This window comes from Fundulus heteroclitus, unplaced genomic scaffold (assembly GCF_011125445.2).
Source record: "Fundulus heteroclitus isolate FHET01 unplaced genomic scaffold, MU-UCD_Fhet_4.1 scaffold_114, whole genome shotgun sequence".
NCBI lineage: Eukaryota > Metazoa > Chordata > Actinopteri > Cyprinodontiformes > Fundulidae > Fundulus > Fundulus heteroclitus.
This window is the reverse complement of record NW_023396527.1, coordinates 120,590-131,837: the sequence shown is the minus strand read 5'-3', so window position 1 is coordinate 131,837 and position 11,248 is coordinate 120,590. Positions and strand designations below refer to the sequence as shown.

The window sequence follows — 11,248 nt, the reverse complement described above, 5'->3', positions numbered from 1 at the left end:
AAGAAAAAGACAATTTTAACATTAGTAACAGTATGTCAGTAGTGTTAAGCCATTTCATTTGCACTTATTGACCATTCCAGCATTGAATATTTAGAAAGGACGAGTCATTTCTATGTCTGCCCACCCTTACAGTGATTAATCTTTAAATTATGTGCAGTAAGTTCAGCTCATTCTTTAAGTGAAATGTTAAAAATACCAGAGAAGGGAAGCCAGTTGTTACATTTACTATATATGACTAGTTTTACAACACTATACATTTTACTTTTTGTTTCTTGAGAACTATATTAATCTGCATGTTAAGCAGGTATAGTTTTATGGTGTGAAAAGGTGAGAACTAAAAAAAACAAACAAATTTGTTAACATTTGGACTTTTTTATTTACAGGAAGAAAAAGCAACAAATATGTGAGGATAAACACCTCGGTACCAATCCTCCAACTATTTTTTAATGAAGGAGACCTGAGACCAGCCTTCAGGCTAAACAGGTCCACCATCGTCCTCCTCCTTCAGCTGCTGCCCATCCAGAAGGTCCATGGATGGCCACAGGAGATAGAGGTGCTGGTGACCCTCTGCTGGCTGGGCGACATTTGCCCCAAAAGTAATCGCCGCCTGCTGCATCCTTCACAATATTAGTATAGAGGCAGGGGACCAGCTAGACGTGGAGGATGAGGAGGTTGATCCAGAGGAGGATGACCATCCAGCGGCTCCAGCTGGCTGCATGTTTTAAGTAAACATGACTACACCTGACCTAATGTAGATCAGTTGGAGTCCTGTTCACATGCTGCTTCATTTCTTTTTTTTCACCTCCTGGAAAAATACATAGAATAATGCATAAATTAATTTCTATTCCAACTATTTTTAATTGTAAGTTTATAGGCATTGTCTATTTGTATAAGATCTTAATGAGTTATTTCTTTGTTTTAAACCATGTTAGTAACTGTTAATAATTTGTTGAATATATTACACCTTCATTCTTTTCCAAAGATTAAACATTTGTATAAAATAAATGTCTGTTTTTTCATATACTATTATTACTATTGTTTTCTTTCCCTCTTTCTCCTCTCAATTATTCGTGTCCTGACTCAGAAGAAACTCACTTAGATAGGAAAAACATTTGTAGAATGTATTTATTTATTTATTTTATATGCTGCTGCCGTCCTAGGGAGACAATTACAATTTATTCCAGCAAGTATTGAGTTAATAAAGCAACACACGTCCGTCAGATAAACACAAAACAAATAAATCATAACCAGCGATATTATGCACACTACTTTTTTTAATTACGCACTAACTCTGTAAACAGGACACATAGGGAAGCTTAAAAGTATAATGTTCTCGCCTCAAACGATCTGAAAAGGTACTTTTGAAGAACAACAGCAGCAGAAAAGGGAATTTTTTAACTTACCGCTGTGAGCTCTGTTTGCGCTGTCTCAAATCAAGCTGCGGCCGCGGTGCATTCTGGGCAAGCGGTCAGTCTGAAGAACGCACAAGTCTGCTCTGATGCATGCTCGATAAAGAGGGCGGGCGAGAACAACATCCGGGGAATTCGGCGCGTTCTCGATTTGGCGTTCTCAGCATTGGAACAGTGCTCGGGCTGAGGCTGATGACGTGTCACGAGCACACGAGAACGCTCAAGAACGCATATTGAGAAACGGCCTAGAGGTCAGAAGCTCAGGCTCCATTTTGTCTTTGAAGAACAAACAGAAGAAACACGTTGGTGTCAGAATTAAAGGTAAAATCATTTTATTCTAACTTTTCTTCTGCTCACTGAGTTTTTCTTTGGGTAGTCAGAGTTTAGTTTGCTCCTCTGTTGACACCCAGGTCTTTGTTACAGAGAGTACTTTCTACCTGTGTCAGCAGCTGTGTTGTATAAAGTACTGAAATCTCAGAGTCAAGTAAAAGTATAGGTACCTCTCCAAAATATGACTTTGGTAAAAGTCCAAGTCACTGACTGAAATGTTACTTGAGTTAAAGTCTTAAAGTATCTGAAATGTCTTAGTGATGAAAATTACTGTAAAAATAGATGTACTCGTGTAATTTAATGAAAAGTATAAGTAAGAAGTAAAACAAGGTAGATGCAGTTTGAATGACATTTTTTAGATTTTGGTAAACTTTGAAGGTCAAATTCACTTAAAACAATATAAACAACCAAGTGCAGGAGAAATTTAGACCAAGTTTAGACAGAAAATACAACCTTTTTGTAAGCTTTCAGTTTTCCTTGTTCAAGTAAGGTCAGTGCTATGCACTTTAAAATTGTACACAACCAAGTGCTGGCAACATTTAAACCAAGGGCTGTATACTAAGAACATGGTTAGGTGATAAACCAGGCTTAGTTAACCTACAGGAAGTGATAAACCTGCTAATAGATACACCTGCAACGTTATCAGTAGGTGGGGTCAATGTCTCTCTCTCTCAGTGAATGGAGCTGGGGACGGGAGTGTCAGAGTGAGTGCTTTTTGGAGTCTTCATTCTCTTTTTGTAAGGTGTTTTAAACACTTTTTTCTTCACACTGTTACTTGTTCTTAAGTTGAGTTTTGGTTGCTTCAGGCTGATCCGGTAGTTTTTTTTTCTACCGGTTCGGTTTGGCTTTTGGAATCACGAGTCCACCATTTTGGAGAGCGGTGCGGAGTTTGAAAAGTTGACACGTCGGCATGCTGTCAAACTCATACCGACAGTGAATTGTTCAGTGGAGGAGGCAGCCTTAGCTGTTGGAGGAGTTGTAGGTTGTGATAGTGTGAAATCTGCTTCCCGTATGAATGGTGCGATTGTTATTTTTCTTGATAACACATCTAAAGTTAATGGTTTGGTTGAAAGTGGCGTCGTCATTCATGATACTTTCACACCGGTTCTCCCGCTGGTCAGTCCAGCTAAAAATATTATCTCTAATGCACCCCCGTTTATTAAAAATGATCTCCTCGTTAAGGAGTTGTCACGCTATGGACAGCTAGTTTCACCCATAAAGATGGTTTCTTTAGGTTGTAAATCTGTGCTTCTTAAACATGTCGTGTGTCATAGAAGGCAGGTATTTATGATCCTTAAGGACACAGCTAATGAGCTTAATTTGTCCTTTAATTTTAAAGTGGATGGATTTAATTATATGGTTTATGCCTCTTCTGAGAACATGAAATGCTTTGGTTGTGGTACAGAAGGTCATATAATTCGATCGTGCCCAGAAAACCTCAAGAATACACAGAGGGTTGATGCTGGCGATGGCGGCAGTGCCGCCGGGGCGGGCTGCGGGCCCACTGTGGTGGACCGCGATGTCGCCCAGGCGGGCGGCTGGACCGCCGATGCGGACCGTGCAACCGCTGCGGGAATCGCGGTGCTGTTAAAACTGACCGCAGTGCCGCCGAGGCGGGTCGCGGTGCAACCGGAGAGAGCCATGGGGCCATTGGTGGTTTTACGGTAGTTGGTGCGGGTCTTGATGTTGCTGATGCCAGGGTTTCTGTTGATTCTTCTGTTGTAACTGCAGAAGAACAGCCTGAGGTGTGATCCTTTATAAATTGTGATCGCTCTAATGGAATTGATATCACTGATAGCGAGAAGAAACATGATCAATCTGTGAGTAGTTTTGATGCAGATTTAAAGGAAAAAAGAGCCAATGAAGGTTTTTGTGAAAGTTTTTGTGAAGATGACAACATGCTTGATGAGGAATTGTTGAAAATGTCCCAGAAAAGGAAAAGTTCTGAACCTGCTAACAGCAGCACAAAAACTCTCAGAGTTAAGAGAGGGCAGTTTGGAGTCTGATGGTAGCCTGCCCTTGAGTCAGGATCAGAAGAATCTGTATCCTCCTGCTGAAATTAAGAGTTTTTTTTTTTACAAAAAACTAAAGGACTCAGGCTGATTAAAGTAGAAGAACATTTTCCAGATTTAAAAAGATTTGTTGAATCCTCTCGGGTTTTAACAAAGAAAACTGGACATTTTGTTGATGATGTGTTAACAGATCAAAAAATGTATCGCTTAAAGAAAATGATTTTGAAAGTCAGAACCCAAGTAAATACTGCTGATGAAGATGAGGATATTTAAAGAAATATTTTATCTTGTTCTGTATCTTTTCTTTTGTTAATTTCTATGTGTGATTTCAAAATGGGCACATTAAATTTAAATGGTGCCAGAGATGAAGTGAAAAGGGCTGAGTTTTTTTTAGATTCATGGCTTTAAAGAAAATAGATACAATGTTAATTCAAGAAACACACAGCAATGCTGACAATGAGAGTGACTGGAAGAAAGAATGTGGAGGAGAGGTTTTCTTTAGTCACAAGTCTAGTTGTAGCGGTGGTGTGGGCATTGTGTTTTCTAAGAATTTTTTGCCTATTTCTTGTGAAGCAGAGGAAATAATCCAAGGTCATTTATTGAAAGTTAAAGCAAAATATGAAAATGTGAATTTAGTTTTTCTCAATGTGTATGCTCCAACTAAGTGGGTGGATAGAATGTGTCTATTGAATATTTTAGGTGACACTGTAAATGATTGTAGTCATAATGATTATTTGTTTTTGTGTAGAGATTTTAATTGCACTGAAAATCCGTTACTTGATAGGAACCACTTAGAGCCTCATGCTGAATCCTCTCGGAGGCTCCGGCAGCTGACTGTAGCCTCTGAGCTTTCAGATGTATGGAGAGCTTTTAACAAGAATCAGAGACAGTATACATGGAGTCATTCTAAAGATAATCTTTTATCCTTGGCAAGATTGGATCGTATATGTGCATTTAAACATCATTTGAATATATTTAAAAGTTGTCAAATAATGCCTGTTAGTTTTTCTGATCACTGTCTGGTTTGTTGCTCTGTGTTAATTTAAAATGTTCGTATAAGGAGTGTCTACTGGCATTTTAATACAGCTGTTTTGAATGATGGAGCTTTTAGAGCAGCTTTTGAATACTTCTGGATCAGTCATAAACAATCTTTTTCTTTGGACTGGAAAAAAAGAATGGACAAAGAAAGATTGTTCACTCCCTAAAGTCTGACTGTGGTTCTACTATCTCAGGTTCTTCTGAGATCAGGAAGTTTGCTGTCAGTTTCTATAAAGACCTTTTTAAGAGAGAACATTTGGAGAATCCGGATGTGAGTGGTGGTTTCTACCAAGGACTTCCTCAGGTTGATGCTGAAGCCAGTCGAAAACTGGAGGCTCAGCTCACGCTGCATGAACTGCATACTGCCTTGATGAGCCTAAAGAGTGGTAGATCCCCTGTGATGGACGGTCTTCCTGTTGATTTCTACAAGTCATTCTGGTCTGTGATCGGCGAGGATTTGTTGGAGGTGATTACAGATAGCCTGCAGAGAGGTTGTCTGCCTCTGAGCTGCAGACGAGCAGTCGTTACTCTGCTTCCAAAGAAAGGAGATTTACAGGATCTAAGGAACTGGCGACCAGTCTCTTTGCTCTGCACGGATTACAAAATATTTTCCAAAGTCCTGGCTACCAGAATTAGAGAAGTTATGTCTTCAGTCATCCACGGAGACCAGATGTATTGTGTGCCTGGCAGGCTGATAAGTGATAATGTCACTTTAATCAGAGATGTTTTGGAAATCTCCAACTCATTGGGCATAGATATTGGTCTGATTTCTATAGATCAAGAAAAAGCTTTTGACCGGGTTGAACACCAATATTTGTGGCAAACTTTGACTGCTTTTGGTTTTAGCCCTGGTTTCATAGCTATGATTCAGGTTTTATACTGCGACATTGAGAGTGTACTTAAAATAAACGTTGGTTTAAGTGCTCCATTTAATGTTTTAAGAGGAGTGAGGCAAGGCTGTTCTGTGTCAGGGATGCTTTATTCCTTGGCAATTGAACCTTTGCTTCATAAGCTGAGGAAGGATTTGCGTGATGTTAGTATTCCAGGTTGTAATGTCTCTTTAAAGCTGTCAGCCTATGCTGATGATTTAATAGTTTTTGTAAACACACAGCAAGATATCAATGTTTTAGTTAACACTGTCTTTCTTTTTGGCTGTATATCTTCTGCAAAAATAAGATGGAGAAAGAGTGAGGCTATAATTGTTGGAAGTGGACTGGGGGATCAACTCAGTCTGCCTGGAGGCTTAGTGTGGAGAAAAGGTGGGTTCAAATATTTAGGGGTGTTTTTGGGTAATGAAACTTTTGTGAAAAAAAATTGGGAAAATGTATTGGACAATGTTAAGGGTAGACTTTAGAAGTAGAAGTGGATTTTACCTAAAATGTCATATAGAGGACGAGTTCTTGTCATTAACAATCTAGTCTCTTCCGCCAAGTGGCACCGGTTAATGTGTGTTGATTAATTTTAACCCCGAATTAATTCACACAGATGAACGTTTAGTTACATACGATACATACATACGTACAGTTACATAGAAACGATGACATTCAGACAGACAAGCACATGCAGGCCTGTTTATTCACTATCTTAAATAGTTCTATGTTTTTCATAATTTTTAAAAGTTTATGGCTACGAAAGATGTATTTTCAACGTGTTAAGTTCCCGCTTGGTTTAAAAAGGGAAGAGCGTGCGCTGGTTACGACCCACAAATGTTTCGTCCACACTCGGTTTTTCGCTTCAGTCCCGCAAGAACACAACTCTGGGTCTCACAGACACTTGGACACTTACCCATTTTTGAAAGCTATCCGTCGTTATTAGCAGTTCAGAACACTTTTACCCATAACGGAAGTGTCTCTTGTCAGTCCCCCTGTAAACGCTTCCCCGGTGCAACGTCTTTTTAGTTCCGTTTTCTGTTTTTATTCATTTTATTCAATTTTCGCTTTTTTTTCCCCTCTTAATTTTATTTTATTATTTAGTAGCAGTACTACAATAAAATAAAATAATAGTAATAATAATAATAATAATAATAATAATAATAATAATAATCCCTTCCTACCTTTTAGGTTTACAGTTTTAAATTTTAAAATTTCTTGAGGTATACTTTAAATGGGGTTTAAATTTTAAAAGCTTGCAAGCATTTTTGAGCAATTGCGTTTGTTTTTAAAAGAGCTGGAAAATAATCCCCTTACCGTCTCATGAAAGAAAGGTTCGGATCTTCGCGCCGACGCCCAGAGACGCTCCGAGACCAGGAGCTCCTCCACATCCCTTGAAAATCCATTCGGGGTACCAGAGGCCGGATAACCTCTCCGGGCCGGCCAAAGCAGCTCCTGTCCCCGGACTCCCCGGCTCGTCGGTTGGAGATCTTGTTCGTTTACGCCAAATTGTTATGGGGGAGTTCTAAACAATAGAAACTGAGTTCCCATCTTTACTAAATGACGAGACGGCGGTAATGACGTTCCAGCACTTTTATTGAGAAATAGAGCAGAGATTCACATAGTTGGTAAGTAATCGCACCCCACGGTCCCGCTGCAGTCTCTGTCTGCCCTGTCTCTGTCTGTCTCGCTTTTCGGGCTTCCCCTAATACTGCACCGTGGCCTTGGTTTGAGACATAACAAAGACAGTCTATCATAAACAATAATCATTCTACGCAGCATTCAGCCTTGCACTCAGCAAACAGTGGATCTTATACACAGCCATCATGTCTCCAGGCCTCCTCTGTCCGAGTGGTGTGAGGCCATAGTGACTTCAGAATAATAATTCTTATAACAGCAGCAATGTATTAAATCTCCAGCTCTTGTTTTGTGGGGTTGTTTTTTTTGTTAGGGTTAAAGTAACAGGAGCATGATCACTAATAGCAATAGGATGAATTACAGCATCTGAAACGTCCGACAGCAGCGAGCTGCTGATTAAGAAATAGTCCAAACGAGAATGTGAGTGGTGAACATTTGAAAAAAAAGTATATTGCTTACTATTAGGATGAAGAGAACGCCATGCATCGCAAAGACCAAAATCACTCATGTATTGTTTGACTATATTTAATGACTGCCAACTACGCTGAGACCCTGTTGTATTCAGCCTGTCTATTTCCTCATTTAGACCAAAGTTGAGGTCACCCCCAATAATTAGAGAACAATCCCCGTGTTTTGAAAGTGCATGGAAGAGTTTGTGGAAGAATGAGGGTTCATCAACATTTGGACCATATACACTAACAATACATAACTTCTGGTTATGAATAGATATTTTAATTATTATGAATCTACCTTCAGGATCAGTAATTGTGTCTAATATTTTAAAACTGTTTTTGTGGATTAAAATTGCTACTCCTCTCTGTCTAGAGTTATAGCAGGCAGCCATCACATTGGGGAACTCGGGTGAGTTAAGCTCACTTACAGTTGTAGCTGATTTATGGGTTTCTTGCAATAAGACAACATCTGCCTTTTAATCTTGAAAGCTGGTTAAAGATCTTTAGCTTTTTCTCCCTGGTGCCTGCTCCATGCACATTCCATGACACAAACTTTACATTCATGATAGGTGAAAGTGAGAAGTTGAAAAGTGCATGTCCTCAGGAGAATAGTTATACAAAGACCCAGGTAGCATCATCTGACATGCTTGTGATTTCCTGGTCAGCCGGAAAGGAGCAGATGAACAATATAAAGAAAGACAGAGAATTAAGAAAGTGCAAAGAGTGAGAAAAGATGAAAGAGAAATAACCATCACCCATGCCTCGTGTACCCAACCGTGACTAACAACCATACCGTGCCAACGTGCTCTTGAGCTGTGCATTTATTTATTTTATCAACGTGTTCCGAACACATTTTTTTTCCATTTTTTTTTTCAAGCGCGACAAGCTATAAATCTACCCTTTGTGCATCTAATAAAGCCAAGGAGTGATCTTCTGATCCCTGAACAACTGACCATTAATATTAAGTTTGTCAACTGCAACGTTAGCTCTGACGCCATCATTAATGTATTTTTTCCTGATTGGAAATAACACTCACCTACGATCTAGGATTTCCTTAGGAAAACAAACCTTGACGAGCTCTCCAGGCTCGTCAAGGTCTCTTCTTCCAGTTTGCTCCCTCGTGAAAATGAGACAATTGTTAATGTTTAAACTTTACTTTTCAGTTATTGGTTATTACTTACCTGAGTGGATTTAATTTTGAACTACATGTATGCCGCCATTTTACTTACGCACAGCTCACAGCTCTCGCGACATCTCAGCCGCTCATCTCACCTCTCTTTGGTTTTAATGGATGTTTTAAAGCTAGAAACTGAACCAACGGATCCAGATAACTTGTTAAACTTCTGCTTTTAAACTCAGTTCTGACTAAATCTAGTAATCCCTGTTTGATGCATAAATCATTTTAATAATTCCTCATTTTAACCCAACTTTAACTTTAAAATTCAACACATCTAAAAATGATTTTCTAGCTTTATGCCTGTTTGCTGGGATGCCAGATGTCGTCTTTCTCAGGTTCTAAAGTTATTTATGTAACAGGGAGACAATCCCTGTTACATAAAGGGATCCAGGTTCTGTAGAGCAGCTTCTGGTTATTGTCCGTCTGAAATGTCCAGGAAATGAGAAAAAAGGAAATGATTCATGTTTGAATTTCTGATTAAAAGAGAAAATCTCTTTTCCTTCTCCAACGTCCACAGTGGACTTCATGAGGAGCTGCAGGTGAAGGTTTTACCCCCACAGTCCCTAAACAGGATTAAAATCTGTTCTGACCTCAGCAGAGCAGAGCTGCATGATGCGCCTCAGATCCAACAGAACAAGAACCGTTCTGCAGGAAGAACAGATAAAATCCTCCAAAGAAGATCTGAAAGTCTCTGAGCTGCTGCAGAAAGTGTTTCCATGCTCACCAAAGGAGAAGCTGGAGCAGATCAAACTTTATCTTTACTCAGGTTTAGATTTTACCTTCAGAAAGAAGGAAATCAAAAGATTTGATGTAAAATCATGAAGAAAAGCTTCATCCTCTGATTGAAGAAACCATCATTTACTCACTGAGTTGTTTGCAGCAACAGATAAAAGGACCATAGCTGCCCAAACATTTGCAGAAAACATCTAAAATATGCTGAAAAATCTCCAGAAACTGCATCACAATGAAGTAAACATGCAGCCTGAAAACTTTAGAGTTGAGCTTTATTTCAGATTTCTGGGTTACAGGCTGAAAATTAAGCAGAGAGAAAAAAGATCAACTTTGCAGTTTCATCAGATTCAGTTCAAAACTACATGGAGCAACTAAATGCAGCTTAGTTTTCATTTGATCCTCATTGGTCCACAGAGACAAACAATATCAGATACTAAATGACAGACATGATCAGATAAACAGGATCAACATCTCTAAGGTCAGAGTTCATCATCAGGATCCAGTCAGAGTCTCTTTACACTCAAACTGCTGCGGCTTCAACCTCTGGATCATCAGGACAGCTCAGCTTCTCTCCTCCACTAAGATCATCACCTCCTCCTGCAGAGAGAAGGAGGAGCAACAGAGGAGATCAGTGAGTGCTTCAGCCTCTGGAAGCTGAACACGAACATTTCATCTGTTCCTGAAACATCAGCTAACTCAGAAACATGGAGGCTGTCCCTGAACACATCTGGATGAAACAAGTGAGAGAAGGACACATGTCCAGATGTGCTGAGAGGACTTCAGCAGAGCTTCTGCTCTGTAGACAGACCACATGGTGACTAAATGTAATGATGGGCTGTGAAATCAGTGATTTGCAGGCTGCAGTCAGACTGATCTCAGAGCTGTGACTAAGATGAAACTGATCAGCTGTTTGCTGTTGAAATGAGAGAACAAAGAGTCTGAGATCAGGTCTGATGCTCCACAGCTTGATGAATGAGGACCACTCTCTCTAGACATGGTGGAAGGCTGTCAGCTGGAATCCAGCTGCATTTCCTGGAGACATGAACACAACAACAGTCATCTTCACACAGACACAAAGACAGGAACACAACAAGCTGCTGGCTCCTCTGATTGGCTCATTGTTGTCTTTGTGTCCAATCAGGAAGCCTGTCACTATTCTCCTCCCACTGAGAAGCTGCAGCTTTACTGGAAACACTGGATCTTTGCTTTGGTACCAACTGGGTTTAGAACAGTTCTGCTGACAGCAGCTGGACTCACTCCAACCATCTACTTACAGAGTTTTCAGTTTGTAGTCTGGACTCTTTACAAGATCCTGCAGCTGCTGAACATCTGACTCCATCAGGTAGTTGTACCTCAGGTCCAGTTCTGTCAGATGGGATGGGTTGGACTTCAGCGCCGATACCAGATAATCACAGCTGATCTCTGACAAACTGCAGCTCCACAATCTGAATAAAGAATGAAAGATGTGAGCTGAAGCCACCAGGATGCAGGATGCAGAGGAACTCTCATTAATATTAATGACAACAAGCTGCTGCTTCAATAAAGACCTGCTGACTTCAGCTCTTCAACAATCAACAATATCAGAACTTTC

The 11,248-nt window shown here is 39.9% G+C and overlaps 1 long non-coding RNA gene across 1 annotated transcript; it reads right to left on the bottom strand.

The window, feature by feature from the left end:
• Positions 1-9,912: 9,912 nt before the first annotated feature.
• LOC118558251 lies at positions 9,913-10,971 on the bottom strand. Its single transcript, XR_004928260.1, has 2 exons — positions 10,932-10,971; positions 9,913-10,254 (listed from the first exon to the last, which is right to left on the bottom strand). It is a non-coding gene; the product is annotated as an uncharacterized LOC118558251 (long non-coding RNA).
• Between the last annotated feature and the right edge of the window lie 277 nt (positions 10,972-11,248).